The following is a 26,559-nucleotide window of genomic DNA, read 5'->3' as shown; positions in this document are numbered from 1 at the left end:
TTCCGTGCCCGCGTACTCTTTGGCATCGGTGGAGGATCAATCTCAGGCAGAAAGACTGGGGGCAGGGCTGCTGTCACAGGCCCCAGAATCGTTTAAGCTGCGGAGTGGCAGACTTTTCTGAGCGTCATTTCTCTCTGGCTCGGCGGGCATGGCAGACAGAAAGGAGCTGTTACTGGACCACGAGCACCGGCTTCTCAGGCTCTTTCCTATCTCGTCCTCCCCAGACTGGGCCCTTGACTCAGCCTCTTGGACCGTGAGGAGAACGCTCCTCCGGATCAAAATGCAAGGCTTGGCCTTGGGCTGTCAGAGGAGGTGGAAGGTGGCACGGGGAACTCCAGGGCTCGAAGGATGCTGGGCAGGCCGGGTGGAGCGCATGTTGCTACCCGCGCAAGTGAGTATAGGTGCCGAGAGCAGGGAGGGTCATTTGAGGGAGCTCAGCCTCCCCCTTCCTCCCAGCGGCCGTTCAGAAGCCCAGTGAAGGGCGCAGAGAGGTCTCTCCTGCTTCATTCCACCCTGGGCTTGCTTCCCCTTTGCTCTCTCTGGCCAGGAAAGGGGACTTGCCTGGAATTTGGGACGATGTCTCTGAGCGTTTTCACAGAGCTCTCAGCAGTGACCTGGCTCACTCAGCATCCACTCCTGCAGTGAAGGTAGGAGCTAGACCAAAGAACAAGCTCTGGAGAGGACAGGCCTGGCTCCCCTTGGGAGCGGTGTGTCCTGCCTCCGCCTGTGCCTTTCTCTCCCTGAACCTCAGTGGACGCATCTGTAAAATGGAGTCAGGAAGCCCTCTTCCACTGGCTGTTGTGAAGATGACAAGAAATGGTACCTAGAATGTGCTGGAGAAATGACACGCCCAGGTCCTGCTCCTGACCCCCTGTGGGTGATTCTCAGCAGTGAGTGAGCTCATACTTCTCAACATATACATACTCCCTAGTGACATCTTTGGGGAAAGCTGGTCAAGGGACACTGCGGAAACAGTGTCATAGAGTGTCCTAGCCTCCAAAAAGATGGCATCTGTGCCCTTGTCTTCCACATCAGCAGCCTCTGACCCAATGCCTTCAGATTCAAGTTCAATCAGGTGGTGGATGTGGCGGGGGCACATGATCTGGCTCTGCCGTCTTCTCTGCCGGCTTATTGCCCAGCAGGACATGAACCCAGGCTGTGTGATCTGGGCTCCCCTCACCCACAGCTCCTGTCCCACTGAGCTTCTTCATCTAACTGGCTCCTCTCTAGACCATGGCAGGGACCATGTAGCATTCTGTCCCACCACCAACTCCTGGCACAGTGCCTATAGCATAACAGCTGACATTAATTGTTGGTAAATCAAAGACTGATAGTCCCACTTTAGGTAACCTCCTATCTGTTTCCACCAATCTCTCTGTGTCAATGTCCACGCATGCCCTAGGTCCTGGGTCAAACTGACTCCTCCACACAGGCCTCTCTGATCCTCAGGGGTATGAGCTCTGCCATCCTTAGTTCCTGGATTACTTGAAGAGCTTTCATGGTGTTGATCATACGTCCTGAATTGTGGTTCTCTGTGTGAGTTGTACCTCCCCCTGCTGGGCGGTAACTTTCAGAGCAGGAACTGGGTCTTGCCCATCTCCGTGTGCTGAGCCCAGCCCCGGCGCACAGCGTATGCTCAAGAGACCCTTCCGGAACTGAACTTGGTAGGTCTGTCCACCATTTCTTAGTCGAGGGCCTGGCCTGAGACAGACAGTGATGCTGACGGTGCTATCTCTGCAGACCTGGGCTGAGAGAGACCTCGGCAGTGTCAGCGGGGGAGACCCCTCTGCAGGGCCTCTTGGAGGGAAGCCCTGGGAGAGCATTCTTTCAACTTTTCTTCTACTCTGGGCACAAGTGCAGAGCATGCCTGGCAGCATGGGAGGATGAGGGGGAAGCAAAGGGAGGAAGAGACCAACCAGGTTCAAAGCCACAACCTGCCCAATCAGCTGTTTGGCAGGAAACACAGCATCTCACAATCATGGAATAGAACCCAGTCTCATCCTGGCAAACTGAACAATGGCAAACTGGAGACTCAGAGTGAGGCGGGGGCTCTGCCCCAAACAGTGACAGTGTGTCGGCCACCAGGCCCCTCCACACACCTGCGGACCTGTGAATCCTTCTGGGCCCAGTGCCCCCATCATCCTCTTGCTAGCCTCCAGATCTGCACATCTGAGAGTCCTAGAAAGCCCTCGTCCCTGTCCTCTCCTCCACTGCGATGGTGCCCTACACCCTCCTGGCTTCCAATCCCTGGAGTGGAGCACCGAGCCAAGGTTATGACTTTGCAGGACCCTAAATTCACGTCCTCCTCCTAATCAAGGTGCAGTTATGCTTTTTCTTGCTCTTTTGGAAAGAGGTGGAGGTAGCCGAGCAGCAGATGATTAAATTTAGAAAACCTGCCAAGGATCCAGTGGCAGAAAGCCAAGAGCTGGATGCAAACTGAGAGGTTCAATAAGTGCCAGCTCAGCTGGTGTGGACAAGTTTTGCAAAAACATTTAGAAAAGGAAGCACTCAGACTGGAAAAAGCTGGCCAGTTCCACAAAAGGTGGTGACACTTGAACTAAACCTCAGAAGATAAACAGGACCTGGAGTGGGGAGAGGGAAGGAGAGGAAAACAAACGGGCAGGAGCCACTATAGAAAGCTGTGGGTCTCATCCACTGCTGTGCTTTAGAATCACCTTGATATAAACCTGGCTTTAATCTAAAGATGATATAGAGATGCTCAGACCCCACTCCTAAGAAACTCAGATTCCATTGGTCCAGGGAGAGGACCAAACACTTGTATTTTTAAAATTTGCGTTTATACTTTGTGACTTATTGACAGTTATGTGCTATGTTATCAGAAGTATTTTAATTTGTAATAGTCTCTAACACAGTTAATTTGTAATAATCTCTAACACAGTAGTCATTTAAAAGGAAGCCCTCTCGGCCCTGGCCGGTTGGCTCAGTGGTAGAGCGTCAGCCTGGCATGCAGGAGTCCCAGGTTCGATTCCCGGCCAGGGCACACAGGAGAGGTGCCCATCTGCTTCTCCACTCCTCCCCCTCTCCTTCCTCTCTGTCTCTCTCTTTCCCTCCCGCAGCCAAGGCTCCATTGGAGCAAAGATGCCCGGGTACTGGGGATGTCTCCATGGCATCTGCCTCAGGCTCTAAAGTGGCTCTGGTCGCAACAGAGCGACGCCCTGGATGGGCAGAGCATCGCCCCCTGGTGGGCGTGCCGGGTGGATCCCGGTCGGGTGCATGTGGGAGTCTGTCTAACTGCCTCCCCGTTTCAGCTTCAGAAAAATACAAAAATAAAAAATAAAAATAAAAAATAAAAGGAAGCCCTCTTTGTTGGAATCCTGGCTCCCCAACTCACTGGCCATCTGACCAGGGATGATGTCCTGAACTTCTAAGTTTCTTGGCTAACTCATCTGTAGAATAGTAACAATGACAGTCCTTACATCCCACAGAGCTGCTTGTGGCTCACGTGAGATTACAGGGGGTCCTCGGGTTACAACAATCTCGGCATATGGTGCTTTGTGTTTACAACGCTCACTACCATAAAAACTTTAAAAAATTGAGACATAGTGTTTCAGCTTACTCCATTAGCGTTGTACTTACAAACCACGTGGGTGAACTAGTTTAGTTGCACAGGGCAGAAGAATACGCAATAATGCAGCATATAAATGGCATTCCAGTACCTTACCTATGCCATTTTGGACTGTTGGAAGCGCAAGGGTTCCATCTGTGTTAGGTGAGGGTGTATTTCAACTTGCACCAAAATTGGGTTACATCAATCACTGTTGTAGGAACGAAACTGTCATTAGCCGAGGACCCCCTGTAATGCCTTTATGCTTTGATCACTAATGTGTTGGGCACTAGTCATGTTCAATGGCTCCTGATGATTCTAATGCACAGAAAAGTCTGAGGCTTTCTAGCATAAAGAAGACACAATGGGGGGCACTGTTAGGGGGGCTCTCCTGGAGGTTGAAGAAGATCCATATCAGAGGGAGAAGCTGAAAAGCTTGGGGCTTCATTAGAGAATGGCTTAATGATGGTGAAATATTGGGGCTTCATCCTGTTAAGTGCAACAAGATCTTAGGTTTGGGGTTTGAGGATGTGGAATGACCTGATGAATGTGATACCTTGGGAATCTAGGAGTTGTGAATCCTTGACTGGAGGGAGGGAGAGGGAGTCAGGAGAATAACCTGGGCTCAGAACAGTGGAGATCAAAAAGAGGGGATGAGTGTGAGGTGATGCACAAAGGAAGAATCAACAGGATCTAGGACCTTGGTGGATATAAGAGCTTAGAGGGATTAAGAGAAGAGAAAGAAATTTAAGCTTTCAAGTCTGGTGGGACTAAGGAAATAACCACTGCTTTTGTTGGGATTATATTTAACTATTGAGTATCGGGCAGTGCAAATCAATAATGGCTTAAACAAAAGAGAAGGTTATTTCTCCCCCACGGGAAAGTCCAGAGGTATGATGTCTAAAGCTAGGATGGCAGCTCTGTTCCAGAGTCCTTGCAGAGCCGGGCTCCTGAGAGCTCCCTCGGCTGCCATTCTGGGACATGGTCTTTATTCTCATGGTATCAGCTGGTGGCCCTTGGGTTCCAGTATCTAAATAGAGAAAGGAATGAAGAACTGGGGAAAGGCAAGACCCACAATCTCTTGAAGGTGAGAGTAGCTGCCACTCATCACTTTCACTTACATTCTATTGTTCTGAAATTAGTCTCATTGCCACACCTAATCACAAGGAAGCTAAAGAGTGTGGTCTTTATTTTTTTAAGAGACCTTTTACTCAGCTAAAAATTCCATGATACACCTTATGGTAGAAGTGGATTTTGTTTCTGTAAAAAGAAGAAGAGTTCAGACACTTGGGGAGAAGCTCACAGTCTTCACCATTGCGTCATTTCTTTAAAGGGTGCAATGGAAACATGGAGCCGATTTAGGAAAATATATGCTTTTGGATATATTGAGTTTGAAATGGGGCAGTAGGGTTGTGGTAGGCAGAATTCTAAGATGCCCCAAGATTTCTGACCTTCTGTTGTACACACCCTATATAAACTCCTCCCAGGGAACGGACTTTGAAATATCAGAGAGGCTTTCAAGAGAAAATTTCAAGTGGCAGGAGGAGGATGGAAGTCAAACTTGGAAGCTAATGAGAAAATGGTTGATGAGAAAGGTGTGGCATTGTTAACACTGAAAAACCATAGTCAGTCCAGCACACAAAACCCTCCACGTGCTGGTCACCCTCTCCCTCTCCAGATTCCTCTGCCAACCTCTTCCTGTGACACCATTTCAGGGGATGACTTGCAGGCTTCCGATTGGAGAAGCTAGGTGGGCACAACAGAAAACACTGACAAAAGCACTGACTTGAGGAAGAAGACAAGGAGGTCAGTTTGATTGAGTTTGATGGGTCCGTGAGAAGACAAGTGGAGAGATCCCAGAAACAGCTGGAACATTCAGAGAGATGGGAAAAGACAAATACTGATGGTAAAGAATCATTTCTCTCTCCCTCTCTCTCTCTCTCTCTCTCTCTCTCTCTCTCTCTCTCTCTCCTTCTCCTTTTGTAAACTATCAGTTTGTTAGCTCAGCAGGTCTGAGTCAGCTCACGGGAAGAATGGCTCAGCCCAGTCCGGCGTTGAGCTCCCGGTGCTCCTTCCTTGACCAGGGAGCTGTCACTGTCACAGGCTACACGATCTCCTGCCCTCCCCGCCTCTATAAATAAGTCGAGTTGAGAACAGTTTCCCTCTGACCAGGCTCTCCAGGCTCATCTTTAGATGTCGCCATTAATATCTGCGAAACAGACTGTAGGAAAAAGATTAAAAAGGCGACCTTTATTTAGCGTGGTGAAGAGAGGGAGGGAGAGCCGTGATGTTGCCAGGAATAAATTGCTGCTTTTATCTTTTCGTCTTCATGGAGGCCGGAGGAGGTGGGCTTGGGATACAGTTACGGAACTGATTCTCAAAGGGGTAGGGAATGGAGATTTTTGCCCTTGACTCCACCACCAAGGGCCATTGGGCAATGTTTAGAGACATTTTGGGTTATTGTAATTGTTGAGGGTGGGAAGACAATTGTCCTGGCACCTAGTGGTTAGAAGCTAGGGACGGCGCTCAACATCTTACAGTACACAGGACGGCCCCTACCCCCAAAATAGAAGTGTCTGGCCCCAAATGACAATGGTGTCCATGTTGAGAAATTCTGGATCAGAGGAATTTCAATTACTTAATTTCTTTTGAAGCACAGAACAAATAGTCACGTGGTCCACCTCAAAGAAAAGAGTACTTTCTGTGCTTGCTCGTTTAAGGATATATATGCTTGGGAACTGGAGGAGAACAGGACAGCTGTCAGAACCACAATGCCTTTGTTTCTCTCTCTTTGCCTGCTCCTGCCTCCTCACACTGCTGATTGGCCAAAACTTTTAAAATTCCAAGAGAGGCATCCTGATAGGCTTAGCCAATTACCACAGCTCCTTCAGAGACTCCACACAGACCAGCTTCCCGGGCTTTGGACAGCCTATGAATGGAGAATACCCTCTAGTCCAGGGGTACCCAAACTTTTTACACAGGGGGCCAGTTCACTGTCCTTCAGACCATTGAAGGGCCGGACTATAAAAAAAACTATGAACAAATCCCTATGCACACTGCACATATCTTATTTTAAAGTAAAAAAACAAAACAGGAACAAATCCAATATTTAAAATAAAGAACAAGTAAATTTAAATCAACAAACTGACCAGTATTTCAATGAGAACTATGCTCCTCTCACTGACCACCAATGAAAGAGGTGCCCTTTCCGGAAGTGTGGCAGGGGCCGGATAAATGGCCTCAGGGGGCCGCATGCGGCCCGCGGGCCATAGTTTGGGGACCCCTGCTCTAGTCAATGGTCTACGTCCCCATTCAATTGGAGGCCACTCTTACACAAGAAACAGTCTAGACATCTTCTCTGAATAGAACTGTGAGCAGAGCAGTATGAGTGAAAGGAGATACTGGAATCAAACACACTGTGACCAGCATCTTTGCGTTTTTCTGGCCCACTGCTATCTTTTTCTTGGTGTAGCAAAGATAAGGGCTGAATACAAAGCTATGGTTTTCCTCTTGACTCCAAAGTTGCGCTGTCCAAAATGGTAGCCGCCAGCCACGTGTGACTATTCAAACTTAAATTATACTGCTCACAAAAATTAGAGGATATTTCAAAATGAATATGAAGTGATAAAAAAAAAGAAGCATTTGATATTTTTTATTAAACAAGAACTTCAGAAAAACAAACAAGTCAAAGAAAGTTGTTTGATTATGCAAATGAGATGCAAAACCAACTTTTATTTCATTGGTGAAAATATACTATATATACAAAAGGCTGAAAGTACTGTAGTATCTGCATGTTCTCTGATCCCTTAATTTTTGTGAGCAGTATATTTAAAATTCAATAATATAAAAAATCCAGTGCCTCAGTTGTACTGACCACATTTCCAGTGCTCAACAGCCACATATGGCCAATGGCTGCCCCGTTGGGCAGCACAAATATAGAGCATTTCTATCACTGCAGAAAGTTCTATTGGACAACATTGCTCCAAAGGAAGAGTCTGACTACACTGGAAGGGATGGATATAAATGGAAGACATGTGTTAGGGTCAGCCCTAAAGTGAAATCTGAGTCGTATTTTTATCGACTCACAGACCTGACTGCTAGGTATGTGTGAAATACTGCATGCAACTGTGCAACTGTGTCCCAGGTCGGCGTGTCCTCCAGGGCTTGTGTGCGTCTGCTCAGTGAAGCAAGAGCTTGGAGAGTAATTTCACCTGAGGAGGACTGCTGTAACTCAGCCATTTGGAAAGGTGCTATAAATGTTTAAGAGTAAAGAACGAGTGAAGCAGCTCTGCATGGTGCATAATCAGCTTTTCAAACACCGTGACAATAGATGACACAGAAATCTACAGTTCAGGTGAACAAGCAAGTGTGACCAGAGCTATTAGGCTCACTGACACGCCCTCGGGAGGCTCTGAGGTCTTTGTCTCTCAGCTCCGATTTTTCTTGTCCTCTCCTCGCCTTCCCTGGTCTTATTTTGCCTCAAAAGAGAAAGCATTTTCTTTACCCTGTATGGTTGTCATTACTACTGTTCATCAAATACTTCCAACGCCCTGTCTTCCAGGCACAGGACAGGATTGCACTTCCTGTCCCTCCTGACTGGGGACTGAGCCCGTGAGACTAGCTCTGGCTGGTAAGGGGAAGTGCTCTGAGCCATTTCCTGTCAGAGCATTTGAGCTTTCTTCCAGGCCAGGAGCAACCTTCCAGCTGAAAACTGCTCCCCATCCTGGGTCCCTGAGTGGCCACCACATTCCATGGTCCCTGTCAACCCATGCTGGCAGTGTAATGTGAGCAGAACATAAACCTATGCTGTGTTCAGACACTTAGATTGGTGCATTTTTTTTAAGTGATAACCTAGTCAATCCAGGCTGGTCACTGTGCCCTTCATATAGTCATACCTCCAGCCTGTGTGTGACATTGCAGTTTGTTGTGGTCGTTAGCTCAGGTTGTTTCCTGTTACTTAGAAAAAGATGTGAGTTGAAAATTTTTATATTTGTATCAATCACCAAACTCGAATGTTTCTATGACTATTCTTTTTTTTCTTTAAACTTCTCTTTTTTATTGATTGATTGATTTAATTTTAGGGAGTGAAAGGGAGAGAGAAACACCAATTCGTTGTTCCACTTATTTATGCATTCATTTGTTGATTCTTGTATATGCCCTGACTGGGGATCTAGCCCACAACCTTAATGTGTTGGGACGATGCTCTGAGCTACCCAGCCAGGGCGTGACTATTCTTTTTTTATGGATGAAGGCTCTTTATAGTGGAAGAAGGGGCCTCCCCCCTCACTTGCTGAAAAAGGAAGATATTTCTTGCTTAAACTGGGTAAGTGTCAGCTCTCTCCATGGTCCCTTGCAGAATGACCTTGAGGCTTACAACTTCTTTGGAAAAGAAGCTCACAGTGGCTAATGACAGTAATGGGTCCAAGAGGAGACTAAAACACTGAGGGCAGCGGACAAGAATCATCTCAGCTCAGGAGACAGAAGTCACATCACAAGGGAAATGGACACACACTCCTGGAACAAGAAAGGCCTCACATTCATTCATTCATTAGCAAATGATCATTGAGTATCTAATATGTGTTCCACCAGATGAAGCTTACTTCCTGGTGTGTGTGTGTGTGTGTGTGTGTGTGTGTGTGTGTGTGTGTGTGTGTGTGTGTGACAGGAAATAAACAAGTGAAGGAAATAAGCAGGAAAGAGATGGAGTAACAGGGAAAAGGTGGGCAGGGATGGCCTCTCTGAAGAGCTGACACTTGACCTGGAGAAAAAGGAGTCAATCATTGCAAAGAGCAGAGAAACATCCGAGATAGAGAAAAGGCAGTTCAGGGGCCTTGGGGGCAAAGGCCTCGGCATATCTGATAAGTTGCAGGGGAGGGGTTCCCAAAAGCTGTATCACTGGGTGTGATGAATGGTGAGAGGGATGAGTCAGAGAGGCGGCAGGGCCTTTGGGCCAGAGTGAGGACTTCAGGCTCCATTCTGAGAGGATGAGGACGCCATGAGGAGACTGGGAAGGGGGTGATGTTGGCAAACACCTCTGTGAAGTCCTGAAAGGAAATATTTTTTACCTCGTAGGCCATGTAATCTCAGCTGCACCTGCTTGGCTCTGCAAAAGCAGCCACAGTCAAGACGAAGGAATGTGGTTGTATTATAATAAACAATTAAATCTGGACAATCTTTCAATGGACAATTAAATCTGAACTTCACGTTTTCATGTGTCACAAAATATTATGCTCTAGATTTTTTTTTTTGACCATTTAATAATGTAAAAACCATTTTTAGCTTATGGACCATACAAAACCAGAAGCCGCTTGGATTTGGCCTGCGGGCCAGTAGTTGGCCAACCCCTGGTTTTTATCACTCAGGCCAGATGACATTTGGAGCAAAGAAACTGGTTCAGAGGCTTTTGCAAAATAATCCATCAGGAGAAGATGAAGGAGGCTTAACTTGGATGGTTATAGTGGAGGTGACAAGAAGGATTTGAGAGCTTCCCTGGGGGACTGGGGCACAGTATGTGCTATTGTACAGGACATGAGGATGAGAGAAAGACGAGTCAAGGACAGTGGGTGGTGGTACCATTCAGGGTGAGGAATCCCTTTGGAAATTCACAAGGTACAATAGAAATTGAAGGCTCAGACAAATCTCACAATAAACCCATTCAACTTTGTTGAAATCAGTAATTCTCCAACTTGGTAGATTCCTATTGAAACCATTTGCTTATCTAGAGTTTAAGGAAAGCACCTTTGCTCTCGTTTTATTAGAATACAGCCATGCGCTCTAACCTAGTGGGCATCTGCTTGCTGGGTGCCAGGCATTGCTTGGGTCCTTAGGCTGCAGGTGTGAGAGTTTACACCATGTTCCCTTTGCTGACCCTTTCTTTGCTGCTCTGAAAGGGTAGGAGGCCTGAGCCTTCCTAGATAGGGAATTAGTTTTAGCTTGACTCATGCTCTAGGTGAAGGAGCCATCGAGTGTTGTTATGACATAAATGAGGAGGGAGAAGGGGTTTCTGATAGAACAGTTTCTTAAGAAGAGGAGGGATTTTGCCTGAAAAGAGCTCAGAAGGTAGACTTGGCCAAAGACCACTGCAAGGAGAATTATTTGAAACTGGGTGCCCAATGGAAACCCAGTCATTGCCTCAGAGTGCCTCCCCTCCATTCTAACAGTCATTGCCACCCCCCCCCCCCCGTCATCCTGTCACTGCCCTTTCTGCCAGCTTTCAGCCTCGCGATGCCTTGTGCAATCCAACTTTTGGCTTTCTGTGTGGAAATACAGCCCCTCGACCCCCAGCCTCTCCATTCCCCTCAAGCCCCAGAAAAGAGGGGTGGGATCCTGAGCTCTCAGTGAGGTGACGGTTGGGAGGGGTGAGTATTTGGAGGACTGAACTAAATGAGTTTAAGGTGGGCAGAGCTGGAGCAATGATTACAGGCACCTCTGCCAGGTAAGCATTATTACCCCATTCCACAGATGAGAAACTGAGGCTCAGGCAGCATAGCTACTTGGAGGTAGAGTAAGAAATTGAACCCAAGTGGGTCTTACTTGAAAGTTTGGGTTCTTGACAGCAGTCAACCCCACCCTCACCCCTCTGAGGTGCCAGCATCCACCTGCACAGCACAACAGAGGACCAATGTCTGCTCCTCTGGACAGCAGGACCTCTCCACAGTTGTCACTGCTTCACTACCTCCAAATCAACAAAGATGTACTGGAACTCTGTCACTGTAATGTACTTTTTAGTCCATAGTTTTATTTTCCCATTGATTTGAGAGGGAGAGAGAGAGAGAGAGAGAGAGAGAGAGAGAGAGAGAGAAAGAAGCATCAACTTATTGTTCTTCTTAGCTGTGTACTCATTGGTTGCTTCTCATATACGCTCTAACAGGGGATCAAACCTGTAACCTCGGAGCACTGGGATGACGATCTATCAACTGAGCACCCGGCTAGGGCCTCAAGGCCAGTTTAAATGTAATACTTTCCTTGCTCTTCATAACCTCCCAGAATAACAATTAAAAGTTTTAAAATAATATAAAAAAAATACAAGGGTAGGCCTGACCTGTGGTGATACAGTGAATAAAGCATCAACCTGGAATGTTGAGGTCGCCAGTTTGAAACCTCAGGCTTGCCTGGTCAAGGCACATATTGGAATTGATGCTTCCTGCTCCTCCCCCCTTCTCTCTCTCTCTCTCCTCTATAAAATGAATAAGTAAAGAAAAAAAAAGATAAAAATAAATAAATAAATACAAAGATAAAGATGCCATTCTAAAGGGAAAATGGTTACACAGTAGGCAGACATTACAACTCCCTCCTCCCAGAATCAAAATGGATTACAACTTAACTTAGGAACAATCATCTTGAAAAACCAACTTTCAAGATGGTTTGGACTAAACTAAGAGGGCTCTATAACCAAGCATCACTGAAGGAACCACACTGAGCTGGTAGGAAAGGCAGAGATGTGGAAAGGGCTGTCCTGCTCTCAGGAGTAAGAGGCGGCCTGGAAGGTCTCTCATAGTGGAGTAGGTTTTCCGGAGAGTTGTGGGCCCTCAGTCACAGGACTAGAACCCCAGCCTGGAGTCCCATAGACTAGAGGAGGCATATGGACAGCAGTTAGCTGACAGAATAACCAGTTAACCAGTTATTGTTTGCAAGAGGAAGACAGAACTCTCAGACCCAGGCTCTGTCTTAAAGGGACCGCACAGAAAACCATTCACAGCCACTTCCGGGTCTCAGGAAGCAGGGAGCACCGAGAGGACTGGAGTTGTGAGAAAAGAGTGTAGTCTCAGGGGCACAGGGAGAGACTGTGGGGGACAGCCACCCTGACCCCTGTACTGGGTCACTCCCTAAACCTAAAGTGTCCATTATTCCTGGGAGAACCAAGACAACAAGGGGAAGTAATTACCTCACCCACCAGAGGCTCTCCTGCTCCAGCCAGTGCAGAGAGACACTTAGAAGCAGGGGGCCCATCAGAGACACAGGATCTGAGTGCTGAGGTCTGGGCTACATTGGTCCCCCAACCTGCTGAGTATCCTCTGAAGGGCGGGAGGGCCCAGCTGCAGTGGTGCTTGGTCTGCATGGCTGATGGGGGTGGAACCCTGCCAGGCGGGAGTCACCTGCATCAGCGAGGGGCAGACCCCAGCAGGGTGAGGCATCCTCTGCACCTGAAGGGGACAGAGCCAGGAGGCCAGTGCAGCGATGGTAAGGGGCAGAGCCTAGAGAGGCTTCCGGCATGCCCACTGGGGGTGGAGCCCAGAGAGGTACCCCACGTGCCTGTGAAGGGCAGAGCCCAGAGGCCCACGCTGTGAAAGAGAGGGATAGAGCCAGAAGAGGTGTCCCTCACACCTGTGGGGGTGGAGCCTGGAGAGGCAGCCCATGCACCCATGGGGGGACAGAGCCCAGCAAGGCAAGGAGTCCCCTGTGCCCACAAAGCAGCCTGAGCTGTGGCTTGCAAGCCCATGCTGGTGTCCAAGTGCCTGAGGAGGTGGAAGCAGAGGGTGGCTGGTGGAAAATACCTAAATTTAGGAATAGAGAGGCCACACACACTGGCCAAGAGTGGATAAAAGCCAGCCTAGGAGTGCAGCTGATAGTTACAATGACATCAGGGTCCAGCAGAGGCAGACACAAATTCTGGATTGCCTGTAGCTCCAAGAAAGTTTCTAAGGGCCAGTCAAAAGCAGTGATCTCCATGGACCTGTGCCAGGTTCCAACCAGGGAGGTCCAGGGCTGCTACATCCAGTGGCCAGATATGGAGAACATATGCTCAGGACCTAACAACCATAGTTAGAGTGGTATCTTAAAGAAAAGCTCCTCACACCTGACCCAGCTGAGGCATAGAACACACTGTCACAAACAGCAAAAAGATCAGTAGCAGCAGACAAGTAACCCACAGTGGATTACAAACAGCTGAAGCCATCCAAGAAGATTTAGAAACAACACAACTGAAAGCTAGAGGCAGACAACACCAAGCCTATACTCAGCTAGCTACACAAAAACACATCCAAAGGAGCAGTCTATACAGAGACAGTATGGGAAGACAGAGAAGTGCAATTCAATGAATCAACAAGAGAAATTCCCATAAAAAGAACTGAATGAAATGGAAATAAAAAAAAATATCAGATGCACAGTTTAGAATAATGATTGTTAGGATGCTCAAGGATCTTAGAGCAACAATAGATGGACAAAATGAGCACCTAAACAAAGAGATAGCTGGCATCAAAAAGGACATTGAAATCATAAAAAAAGAATCAGACAGAAATGACAAACACAATACCAGAAATGAAGACTATGCTAGAAGAAATTAAAAGCAGGCTGGCTGAAGCAGAGGATTGAATCAGTGATTTAGAGGACAAGATCAGCAAAAGCATGGAAGCAGAACAGCAAAAAGAAAAGAGGATCAAAAAGTCTGAGGAAACTCTAAGAGAGCTCTGTGACAACATAAAGAGAAACAACATCCACATAATAGGGGTTCCTGAAGGAGAAGAGAAAGAAAAAGGGATAGAGAACCTGATTGAAGAAATCATACACGAAATCTTCCCTAAATTGATGCAGGAAAAAGTCACAACAGTTCAAGAAGCTCAGAGAATCCTGTTAAAGAGGAACCCAAAGAGACTTACACCAAGACACATCATAATTTAAATATCATATCAAAGCTAAGAGATAAAGAAAGAATACTAAAAAGTGCAAGAGAAAAGCAGTCAATCACCTATAAAGGAGCCCTGGTAAGGATGACATCTGACTTCTCAACAGAAACACTTGAGGCTAGAAGGGAATGGCAAGAAATATTCACAGCAATGCAGACCAAGAGCCTACAATCAAGACTTCTTTATTCAGCAAGGCTATCATTTAAAATTGAAGGAGAAATTAAAAGCTTCCCAGACAAAAAAACCCCCAAAAACTCAAGGAATTCATTACAACTAAACCAATGCTGCAAGAAATGTTAAGGGGCCTGTTGTAAGCAGAACAAAGGGGGTAAAATCTAGTAAAAGAGGAATGTAAAAGAGAGGGAAAATGGCGAGGGAGTAGGTGGACATTACAATTACCACCTCCCAGAACCAAAGTGAATTACAACTTAACTTAGGAACAATCATCTTGAAAAACCAACTTTGGACTAAACTAAGAGGAATCTATAACCAAGCATCACCAAAGAAACTACACTGAGCTGGTAGGAAAGGCAGAGATGCAGAAAGGGCTGCCCCACTTCCAGGAGTGAGAGGTGGCCCAGGGGAATGTAGATTTGAAAAATAAAGTGTCAATAAACAACTACATATCAATAATAACCCTCAATGTAAATGAATTAAATGCTCCAATCAAAAGACATAGAGTAGCTGCATGGATAAGAAAACAAGACCTGTACATATGCTCTACAAGAGACACACCTCAAAACAAAAGCTATACATAGATGGAAAGTAAAGGGATGGAAAAAATATTTCATGCAAATGGAAATGAAAAAAAAGTTGGGGTAGCAATACTTATATCTGACAAAATAGACTTTAAAACAAAGGCTATAGTAAGGGATAAAGAAGGTCACTACATAATGATAAAAGGAGTAATTCAACAGGAAGATATAACCATTATATATATCTATGCACCTAATATAGGAGCACCTAAATATATAAAACAGATTTTGATGGACATAAAGGGTGAGATCAACAGCAATACTATAATAGTAGGGGATTTCAATACCCCACTAACAGCACTGGATAGATCCTCAAGAAAGAATATTAACAAAGAAACAGCAGACTTAAAGGACACATTAGGTCAACTGGATTTAATAGATATCCTCAGAACCTTTCACCCTAAAACAACAGAATATACATTCTTTTCAAGTGCTCATGGTACATTCTCTAGGATAGACCACATGTTAGGACACAAAACAAGTCTCAATAAATTTAAGAAGATTGAAATCATATCAAGCATCTTCTCAGATCACAAGGGCATGAAACTAGAAATCAACTACAATAGAAAAACTGAAAAGCACTCAAACACTTGGAAACTAAATAGCATGTTATTAAATAACAAATGGGTTGACGATGAGATCAAGGAAGAAATAAAAAATTTTCTTGAAATAAATGAAAATGAACATACAACAACTCAAAATTTATGGGACACAGCAAAAGCAGTCCTGAGAGGAAAGTTCATAGCATTACAGGCATACTTTAAGAAGCTAGAAAAAGCTCAAATAAATCATTTAACCCTGCATATAAAAGAACTAGAAAAAGAACAGAAAGTAAACCCAGAGGAAGTAGAAGGAAGGAAATATTAAAGATCAGAGTGGAAATAAATGACATAGAGGCTAAAAAAAACAATACATAGGATCAATGAAACCAAGAGCTGGTTCTTTGAAAAGGTAAACAAGATTGATGAACCTTTAACCAGACTCACCAAGAAAAAAAGAGAGAGGACTCAAATAAATAAAATTAGAAATGAGAGTGGAAGACATGGACAAGAGTGTGGTGGTTATAAGGGGGGGAGAAGGGACTGGGGGAGAGGGAAGGGGAGGGGCACAAAGAAAACTAGATAGAAGGTGACGGAGGACAATCTGACTTTGGGTGATGGGTATGCAACATAATTGAATGACAAGATAACCTGGACATGTTTTCTTTGAATATATGTACCCTGATTTAGTGATGTCACCCCATTAAAATTAATAAAAAATTATTTATAAAAAAAATGAGAGTGGAGAAGTAACAACTGACACAGCAGAAATACAAAGGTTTGTAAGAAAATACTATGAAGAACTGTATGCCAAAAAATTAAGACAACCTAAGTGAAATGGACAAATTCCTTGAAACATATAATCTTTCAAAAATCAATCTGGAAGAATAAGAAAACCTAAACAGACTGATTACAACAAATGAGATCAAAACAATTATTGAAAAACTCCCAACAAACAAAAGCCCTGGGTCAGATGGCTTTACAGGAGAATTCTACCAAATATTCAAAGAAGAACTAACTCCTATCCTTCTCAAGCTATTTCAAAACATTCAAGAAGAGGGAAGACTTCCAAACTCCTTTTATGAGGAGAGCATAATTCTGATTCCAAAACCAAGCAAAGACAATACAAAGAAAGAAAACTATAGGCCAATATCCCTGATGAATTTAGATGCTAAAATTCTCAACAAAATATTAGCAAACCAGATCCAGGCCATTTATGACAAACCCATAGCCAACGTCATACTCAATGGGCTAAAATTAAAAGCAATGCCCCTTAAATCAGGAACAAGGCAGGGGTGCCCCCTTTTACGACGCTTATTCAACATAATCCTAGCCACAGCAGTCAGACAACAAGAAGAAATAAAAGGCATCCAAATTTGAAAAGAAGTAAACTATCCTTATTTGCAGATGATATGATACCGTACATCAGGGGTCCCCAAACTTTTTACACAGGGGGCCAGTTCACTGTCCCTCAGACCGTTGGAGGGCCGGACTATAAAAAAAAATTATGAACAAATCCCTATGCACACTGCACATATCTTATTTTAAAGTAAAAAAACAAAACGGGAACAAATACAATATTTAAAATAAAGAACAAGTAAATTTAAATCAACAAACTGACCAGTATTTCAATGGGAACTATGCTCCTCTCACTGACCACCAATGAAAGAGGTGCCCCTTCCGGAAGTGGGGCGGGGGCCGGATAAATGGCCTCAGGGGGCCGCATGTGGCCCGTGGGCCGTAGTTTGGGGACCCCTGCCGTACATAGAAAACCGTAAAGTCTCAGACAAAAAACTACTGGACCTGATAAATGAATTCAGCAAGGTGGCAGGCTATAAAATTAATATTCAGAAACCAGAGGCATTTTTATACACCAACAATGAACTGTCTCAAAGAGAAATTAAGGAAAAAATCCCCTTCAATATTGTAACAAAAAAAATTAAGTACTTAGGAATAAATTTAACCAAGGAGGTTAAAGACTTGTACTTGGAAAATTATAAAACATTAATAAAAGAAATCAAGTAAGATACAAATAAGTGGAAGCATATACTGTGTTCATGGATAGAAAGAATAAACATCATTAAAATATCTATATTACCCAAGGCAATTTATAAATTCAATGCAATTCCCATTAAAATACCAATGACATACTTCAAAGATATAAAACTAATATTTCAAAAATTTATATGGAACCAAAAAAGAACACTAATAGCCTCAGCAATTGTGAAAAAGAAGAATAAAGTGGGTGGTATCACACTTCCTGATATCAAATTATACTACAAGGCCATTGTACTCAAAACAGCCTGGTACTGGCATAAGAACAGGCATATAGATCAATGGAACAGAACAGAGAACCCAGAAATAAACCCACACCTTTATGGACAATTGATATTTGACAAAGGAGGTAAGAGCTTACAATAGAGTAAAAACAGTCTTTTTAACAAATGATGTTGGGAAAATTGGACAGCTACCTGCAAAAAAAATGAAACTAGACCACCAACTTACACCATTCACAAAAATAAACTCAAAATAGATAAAAGACTTAAATGTAAGTTGTGAAACCGTAACCATCTTAGAAGAAAACATAGGCAGTAAGCTCTCCGACATCTCTCGCTGCGATATAGGTGCTGATTTATCTGCACAGGCAAGTGAAATAACGGGCAGGATGAACAAATGGGACTATATGAAGCTAAAAATCTTTTGCACAGCTAAAGACAATATGAATATAAAAAGACAAACCACACAATGGGAGAACATATTCGACAACACATCTGATAAGGGGTTAATAACCAAAATTTGTAAAGAACTTGTAAAGTTCAACACCAGGAAGATAAACAATCCAATCAAAAAATGGGCAAAAGAAATGAATAGACACTTCTCCAAAGAGGACGTACAGATGGCCAATAGGCAGTTGAAAAAATGTTCAACATCACTAATCATTAGAGAAATGCAAATTAAAACCACAATGAGATATCACCTCACACCAGTCAGAATGGTGCTCATCAACAAAACAACACAGAATAAGTGCTGAGGAGGGAACCCTCCTGCACTGCTGGTAGGAATGCAGACTGGTGCAGCCACTGTGGAAAACAGTATGGAGATTCCTTAAAAAATTAAAATTGGAACTGCCCTTTGACCCAGCCATCCCACTTTTAGGAATATATCTTAAGAACACCAAATCAGCCTGACCAGGTGGTGGCGCAGTGGATAGAGCATCAGACTGGGATGCGTAAGGACCCAGGTTCGAGACCCCGAGGTCGCCAGCTTGAGTGCGGGTTCATCTGGTTTGAGCAAAAGCTCACCAACTTGAGCCCAAGGTCGCTGGCTCAAGCAAGGGGTTACTCAGTCTGCTGAAGGCCCACAGTCAAGGCACATATGAGAAAGCAATCAATGAACAACTAAGGTGTTGCAATGCACAATGAAAAACTAATGATTGATGCTTCTCATCTCTCTCCGTTCCTGTCTGTCTGTCCCTGTCTATCCCTCTCTCTGACTCTCTCTCTGTAAAAAAAAAAAAAAAAGAGCACCAAATCACTAACTCAAAAGAAGAAATGCACCACCATGTTCATGGCAGCATTGTTTACAATAGCCAAGACCTGGAAATAGCCCAAGTGTCTGTCAGTGGACGAGTGGATTAAAAATCTGTGGTACATAGACATGATGGAATACTATGGGGCCATGAAAAAGAAGAAAATCTTACCTCTTGCGACAACGTGGACAGACCTGGAAACTATTATGCTAAGTGAAATAAGCCAGGCAGAGAAAAAAAAATATCGTATGACCTCACTCATTTGAGGAATCCAATGAACAATGTGAACTGAGGAACAGAATAGAGGCAGAGGCGGGATCAAAGGGACCAGAGGGAAAGCGGACAGAGGGAAAGGGGATAGAGGATGGGATCAGAGAAGGGAAAGAGATTGGTGAAATTATATACACATAACACAGCGTTATAGAGAGCAGAAAAGCAAATCCTGGAGGGGAGGGGAGAGGGTGTTTGAGGGAGGAGGGCAAGAGGGATGTTGAGGGGAACATGGGGGTGGGGGAATGTATTTGGTGGGACACTTGAATCTATGTAAACACAATAAATTTAAATCAATAATAAAAAAAAAGGATGCCATTCTGTACTCTCACCCCCAAGAAATAACCTCTGTACAACATTTCGGCATTTTTGCTTTTCTACTTTGCATTTTATGTTTATACTTTTAAAAAGTATATAAATAATATATGAATATAGTGTTTCTTACCCTCCAAAAATAAATAAATAAATTAGATATAATGAAGAACATTATTGTTGCCCTTGACCTCCATCACCACGTCTTCCTAACCCCCTCCCACCACCAGGAGAAACTCGGTTATAAACATGGTAAATTTCTTCCAACTGATAAAAATGCAATTTATGTACATAATTGTGTCCACAGAAAATATAGAACTTGGTTTTGCAATTTTTACTTCCAGGAACCAGTGTTATTCTGTGCATATCATTTCACGCCTTGCTTTTATTACCCAGTTATAGGTGATCCTTGGGTTACAAACAAGATCGGTTCTGTAGGCTTGAAAATATTTAAGTATTTATATGCACAGAAAGGTAAAAATAAATACTATGTTAAGACAAACACCTGTCTAAGTTGCATTTAATAAGTAAATGTACCTGTTCCAACTTACATACAAATTCAACTTCAGAACAAAGCTACACAACCTATCCTGTTTGTAACCCAGGGACTGCCTGTATTATTATTTGAGATCTACCCATGTTGATACATATTCATCTAACTCATTTCCTTTTTTATTTTATTTTTTTAGCCGTGGAGAAGTTTTTAATCATCGCAAAGTGAAGAAGACCTTTGAAAGTACAAAACAAAATCTAGATGCCATTAAAAATTGATCATTTCGGCTATGTACAAATAAAAGTCGGCAAAGCAAAAGCCACCATAAGCAGAGCCAGAAGACAAATGACTATGGACATATATTTGCATTTCATACCATAGGAAAATAGATAATTTTCCTTTCTTAGCTTTATTGAGCTGAGATGTAAGATATATAAAATGTACATCATGATGACTTGATAAACGTATACATTGTGAAAGGCTCCCTCTCTGCTTAAAACATTTATCACCTCACATATTTATCTTCTGTGTGTGAGAGAGGACATTTAAGTTTTACTCTTGTAACAAATTTCAATATACAATACAGTGTTATCAACTATAGGCACCATGTTTTACATTAGATCCTTGGTACTTATTCATCTTAAAACTGAAAGTTTGTACCCTTTTACCAACATCGCCCTAGTTCTCCACCCCCAGTCCTTGGCTACCACTTTCCTACTATCCCTTTCTATGAGTTTGACTTTTTGTTCTCAGATCCCACATATAAGGGATACCATGCAGTACCAGTCTTTCTCTGACTTACTTTGTTTAGCATATCATGCCCATCCCTGCAGTCGCAACTGGCTTGATAATATTCCACTGTATAAGTATACCTCATCTTCTTTATCCATTCATCTGTTGACAGGCATTTAGGTTGTTTCCATATCTTGGCTATTGTGACTAATGCTGAAATAAACATAGAGGTGTGGCTACCTCTTCACTATCCGGTTAACACTTCCTTTGGATATATACCCAGAAGTGGGATTGCTGGATCATATAGTAGTACTAATTTTAATTGTTTGAGGAAGTTTCATACTGTTTCCCACAGTGGTTGCACCAATTTACATTCCCACCAATAGTGCACAAGGGTCCCCTTTGTCCACATCCTTGCCAACTCTAATCTCGTGTCCTTTCTGGTGGTAGCCATTCTAACAGGTGTGAAGCATGATCTCATTGGGGCTTTGATTTGCACTCCCCTGACGATTGATGGTGTTGAGCACCTTTTCACGTACCTGTTGGTCATTTGTGTATCTTCTTCAGGAAAATGTCTATTCAGTTCCTCTGCCCACTTTTAATTGCACTTTCTTTTGCTATTGAGTTGTACGAGTTATTTATTTATTTTGGATATTAAACCTTTATCAAATACATGATTTGCAGATATTTTCTCCCATTCTGTCAATTGCCTTTCATTTTGTTGATGGTTTCCTTTGCTGTGCATTTTTTAAAACTTCTCAAGATTTCAAGGCATCCATCTAGCAAAGCCGTCAGTCAGGTATCGTAGGAATCCAGCCATTGCATTTATTTACTAGGCTGCTCACCCATCCTTCTTTGATGGCACGTTGGAATTGCTGCCACACTGAACGTTCTCACGTGGGTCTTTCTGCACATGGGTGTGATCCACAGGGGAGCTACCACCGATTGTCAACAAAGCCATCAAACTGAGTTACTGCCAGGTCAGCCCTGTGCAAGGGTGCTATTTTCCTACTGCAGTGACAACCCTTGAAATTGTCAGACTTTAAAGTTTTAACTTGGTCTCTCCTATTCATATAATTTTCAAGAAAAAAAAAACAGAACAGAACAAAGTAACAACAAACCCACATCCACCAGGACAAATGAAAACCCACCCCCTTCACTCAGCGGCCACTCCCACTCCCACCACTGCAGAGCCCTCCGATGCCTTCTGTGCCCTGCTGGCCCGTCCCCCACAAAGCTGTGGAGTGCTTTTTTTAAAATGAAATATTTCAAACACTGAGACAAGAGGATCGTATAATAAAACACCCATGTGCCCACTTTATCAAATACCCAGCCTTATCAATCTTTAACATTTTGTTGTATTTATTTCCCATCCACATTAGACTTTTCCTACAAATTTAATCAGTGGTAACCATAACCATAAAACAATCTATAGAACTGTTTTTGCATATTTTGAAGCTTTTTATAAATGGCATCAGACAGAGTGCATCTTTCTGCAACTTTCTTGATTTAGACACTGGTTTTGAGGCATCATGTTGATATATGTATCTCCTGTTCATTTACACCAACTGCAGCACTCTTTTCTGTTACAGAAATACATCACAGGTTATCCATTCTCCTGTGATGCCAGGTTCCCATTATTACAAAGAGTGCTGGGTGGGCATTTCTGTTTATGCATAACAATGTCCCTAAGCAATAATGTCTGTGAGTAGAACTGCTGGGTATAAGGATAAACCCCTCAGCTCTGCTAGATTTTGCCAAAGTGCTCTTAAAGTGATTATACCAGTTTACACTCCTAAAAATGTAAGCACGTGGCCCTGGCCGGTTGGCTCAGCGGTAGAGCGTCGGCCTAGCGTGCGGAGGACCCGGGTTCGATTCCCGGCCAGGGCACACAGGAGAAGCGCCCATTTGCTTCTCCACCCCTCCGCCGCGCTTTCCTCTCTGTCTCTCTCTTCCCCTCCCGCAGCCAAGGCTCCATTGGAGCAAAGATGGCCCGGGCGCTGGGGATGGCTCTGTGGCCTCTGCCTCAGGCGCTAGAGTGGCTCTGGTCGCAATATGGCGACCCCCAGGATGGGCAGAGCATCGCCCCCTGGTGGGCAGAGCGTCGCCCCTGGTGGGCGTGCCGGGTGGATCCCGGTCGGGCGCATGCGGGAGTCTGTCTGACTGTCTCTCCCCGTTTCCAGCTTGAGAAAAAATGAAGAAAAAAAAAAAAAAATGTAAGCACGTGTTAATATCCAAATGTTTAAGATCTGACAGTGTCTTCACATGTATTTAATGTGCAGCTTCCTGATTCCTTTTGACAGCAAGCAGTTTTTCAGATTGGCTTATTGACCATTTGGTCTCCCACTTCTATAAAATGTCTGTTTGCAATATTTGCCATTTAAAGAAAAATTGTCTTTTTTAAAAAATTGATTTGTAGGTCTTTTTAATAGACTCCAGATGCTAACTCATTGTCAGTAATTTGCATTGCAAACAATTTCTTCAATCTGCGTCTTGTTTTTAACTGTTCTTTGTATCTATCGTTGTATAAAAGTTCTAAATTTTAATGAAGTCAAATTTATCAATTCTTTTTTGTAATTGGAAGCTTTTGTGTCTCATTTAAGAAATTCTTTCCCTCTCAACTTTAGACTACAAAGATATTCTACTATATTTTCTCCTAAGTATTGTAAAGTTCTGTTTTTCACATTAGTCTTTAATCTACATAGACTTTCGGTAGTATCTATGAAGACCGATTATCCCTTAAAGATAACAATTTGTCCCAGTATCATGTTTTAAATATTCTTCTTTTCCCTCTTAATGTAATGCAGCCTCTCTCATATATCAAGTTTCTAACTATAAAGGAGTTTATTTTCTGGACTGTAGTCTATTTAATTCATGGGGCTACTTTTCTGTCCTTGTGCCAATACCACACTTAGTATAACTTGATAACAAATCTTCGCATCTAGTAGGTAAAGTCCTCCCTACTCCTTGTGATAACTCTTCACAATTTGCTTAGCTCTAGATTTATAGATTAAATTCAGAAGAGCTGACACTTTTATGATAGTATCTTCCAAACCATGAATATTACCCATGAACATTCATAAATCTCCATTTATTTAGACCTTTTTTATGTCTTTCAATAATAGTTTGTGATCTTTCTCCACAATTGGTTTGCATATCTATTGTTAAATTTATTCCAAAATGTCTTAAAGTTTATTGCAATGGTGAATGACATTTTTATAATATATTTTCCAATTGGTTATTATTTAAGTATAGAAATAGTATGGATATTTTTTATGTTGGCTTCTTTTGGGAATTTTACTGAGTTCTCTCTCTTTTTAGTTCTATTTGTTTTTCTGGTTATTTTCATGGTAAAAAATTCCTGGCACATCCACTTCTGGAAGAAGCAGCCTAGATACTATGACAAGTCTTGTGGCCACAGTAATGTCTATCCTGCTCAAAACATGTCTCTTATTACACAGCCAAGATTGCAAGAAGTAAGTGAAATCTCCAAGAGAGCTGAAACCAAAGTGTGAAGTTATAAGTATACAAGAAAGATGGGGTTGCCTGTAAGACTTGTGGCTAGTAGCATGGAGGAGCTGAAACCCAAACCCTTGCAGTAAAGCTGGGACCCAGAAAGATGGCTAACGCAGCCACCACCTCAGGTTGATACACACCTTAGTGTCCAGAAAAAGCAAATGCAATTCTTCTCTGAAGAAGGTCATCTTTATTTAAGGCCCAAAGGTTAATATCTATCATGTGAACTCACAATAAAAAAAAAAATCTCCAAAAGCACAAGAAAGCAAACTCCCATGAGTGAGAGTCCGGAGAAACAACCAATAGCAAGGTTAGATTCTTAAGAAGATCAGATATTGGAATCATTAGATAGAGGGTTTAAAGCAGAGGTCTCAAACTTGCGGCCCGCGGGCCGCATGCAGCCCGCCGAACAATTTTGTGCGGCCCGCAGACTAATCCACGAAGTTCAAAATATTTTGGATAAAATTAAGTAAGCCTAGGGGTCTACTTGTATTTTTCATTTCTCTAGCATCCTAGCTAGATATTAGCTCAGTTAACAGCAGTTGTGATGCGAACTACAGTTTCTGGTCGTTTTGTGACACTGAGTAAACTGCATGTACAATTGTGCTTGTTGTACTGATTTTTTTTTTTGTTTTCAAGGGCAGTGAGAAAAGTGTTGCGTAACAGTTGCCTTTTGTAGACCTAGTGCGGCCCACCGAACGGCTGTGATCTTGCTCTGCGGCCCACATGCTGAGTTGAGTTTGAGACCCCTGGTTTAAAGGAACTATGTTGGGAGTGAGAGATTGAATCACAAAAGTGGGCTAGCAATGAAAGACTATCAGGTTAGAAAGAATTTACAAAATTGATAAACACATAGTACTTACAGATATAAAACATATAATTTTACACAAAGAAAACCAGTTAAAAAGTGACGGAAGACAATTGGACTTTGGGTGATGGGAATGCAGCATAATCAAATGTCAAAATAACCTAGAGATGTTTTCTCTGAACATATGTACCCTGATTTATCAATGTCACCCCATTAAAATTAATTTTAAAAATAAATTTTAAAAAATAATAAAATAAAATAAAACATATAATTTTTAAACAAAACTGTCAGAATAATGTGGATAGCAAATTAGACCCAATTGAAGACTTAGTTGAAGAGAGAATTAATGAACTGGAAGATAAATATGAAGATATTACCAGTAATTTAGTACAGATTAGAACACAGAAATTATGAAAAAGTTTAAAAGATATGAAATAATCCAGTATATGTCTGATAAGAGTCCAAGAGGAGAAATAGAATAGAGAAGAATTGAAGAGATAATGGCTGAGAATTTTCTGAAATTGGTGAAAGATATCAATTTTGACTTATCTGAAGCAGGATACACTAAAAAGAAAAATTTAACCTAATGTAGTAGGTAGAATATCCACAAATTCTTTGACACTTCTCCCTTCAAAAGGTAGAGCCAATTCCCCTCCCTGTGCATGTAGGTTTGATGTAATGACTTCTGTATCTTTGGGTGTTGTTGCTTTTGTTTGTTTTTGGCCTTTCCTTCTCCCTTCTTGAGAGTTACCAATAGCCCCCCCTCCCCATTCACTCTTTAACCTGTAATAATCTTATCTATTCTGCTTATTTAGTTATTAGATTTTCCATATCTAATATTATGTTTCAACTGTTATATTTTTCATACCCAATGCTGTCTCTTCTTGGTTCTTTTTTATGTTTTCTCATTTTGTTTCATATTTTTAATATCTTCTTTTATCTTTCTGTGTTTATGAGACTAATTAGAACATTTTGGCCCATCTGTTCTATTATTTATGCTTCTGATGAAGTCTAAAACTCAATATGTTGTTTTTCTTTTGAAATATTTGTGCTCTTTAGCGTTCTCATTTCCCCTGGGGCCATGGGTACTCTGCGGAGGGCCAGACCCTTGTGCTTGTCACTCTAAATTAGCTCTGCAGGCATGAGGGCGGGGCAGAGGAGATCTAGATATCAGAAAATCTCAGCTCTTACCCCACAGAACAATTTACTGTGTCAGGGACAAACAGACACACACAACACCACACACACACACATACACACTCATCCCTCTCCCTAAGGAAAACAGTACTAGGAGGTAATACTTTTTAGATCATAATTTCCCAGCCCTGGGGATTTATAAAGTGGGGACAGACTATCCAAGGATAATTAGTCCCTATCAATTTTTCTCAGCTCCACACAAATATGGCACTTCTAATTTT

The sequence above is a fragment of the Saccopteryx leptura genome, chromosome 2, assembly GCF_036850995.1.
Source record: "Saccopteryx leptura isolate mSacLep1 chromosome 2, mSacLep1_pri_phased_curated, whole genome shotgun sequence".
Classification (NCBI taxonomy): domain Eukaryota; kingdom Metazoa; phylum Chordata; class Mammalia; order Chiroptera; family Emballonuridae; genus Saccopteryx; species Saccopteryx leptura.
The sequence above is the reverse complement of the archived record's forward strand: the minus strand, read 5'-3'. Positions refer to the sequence as shown.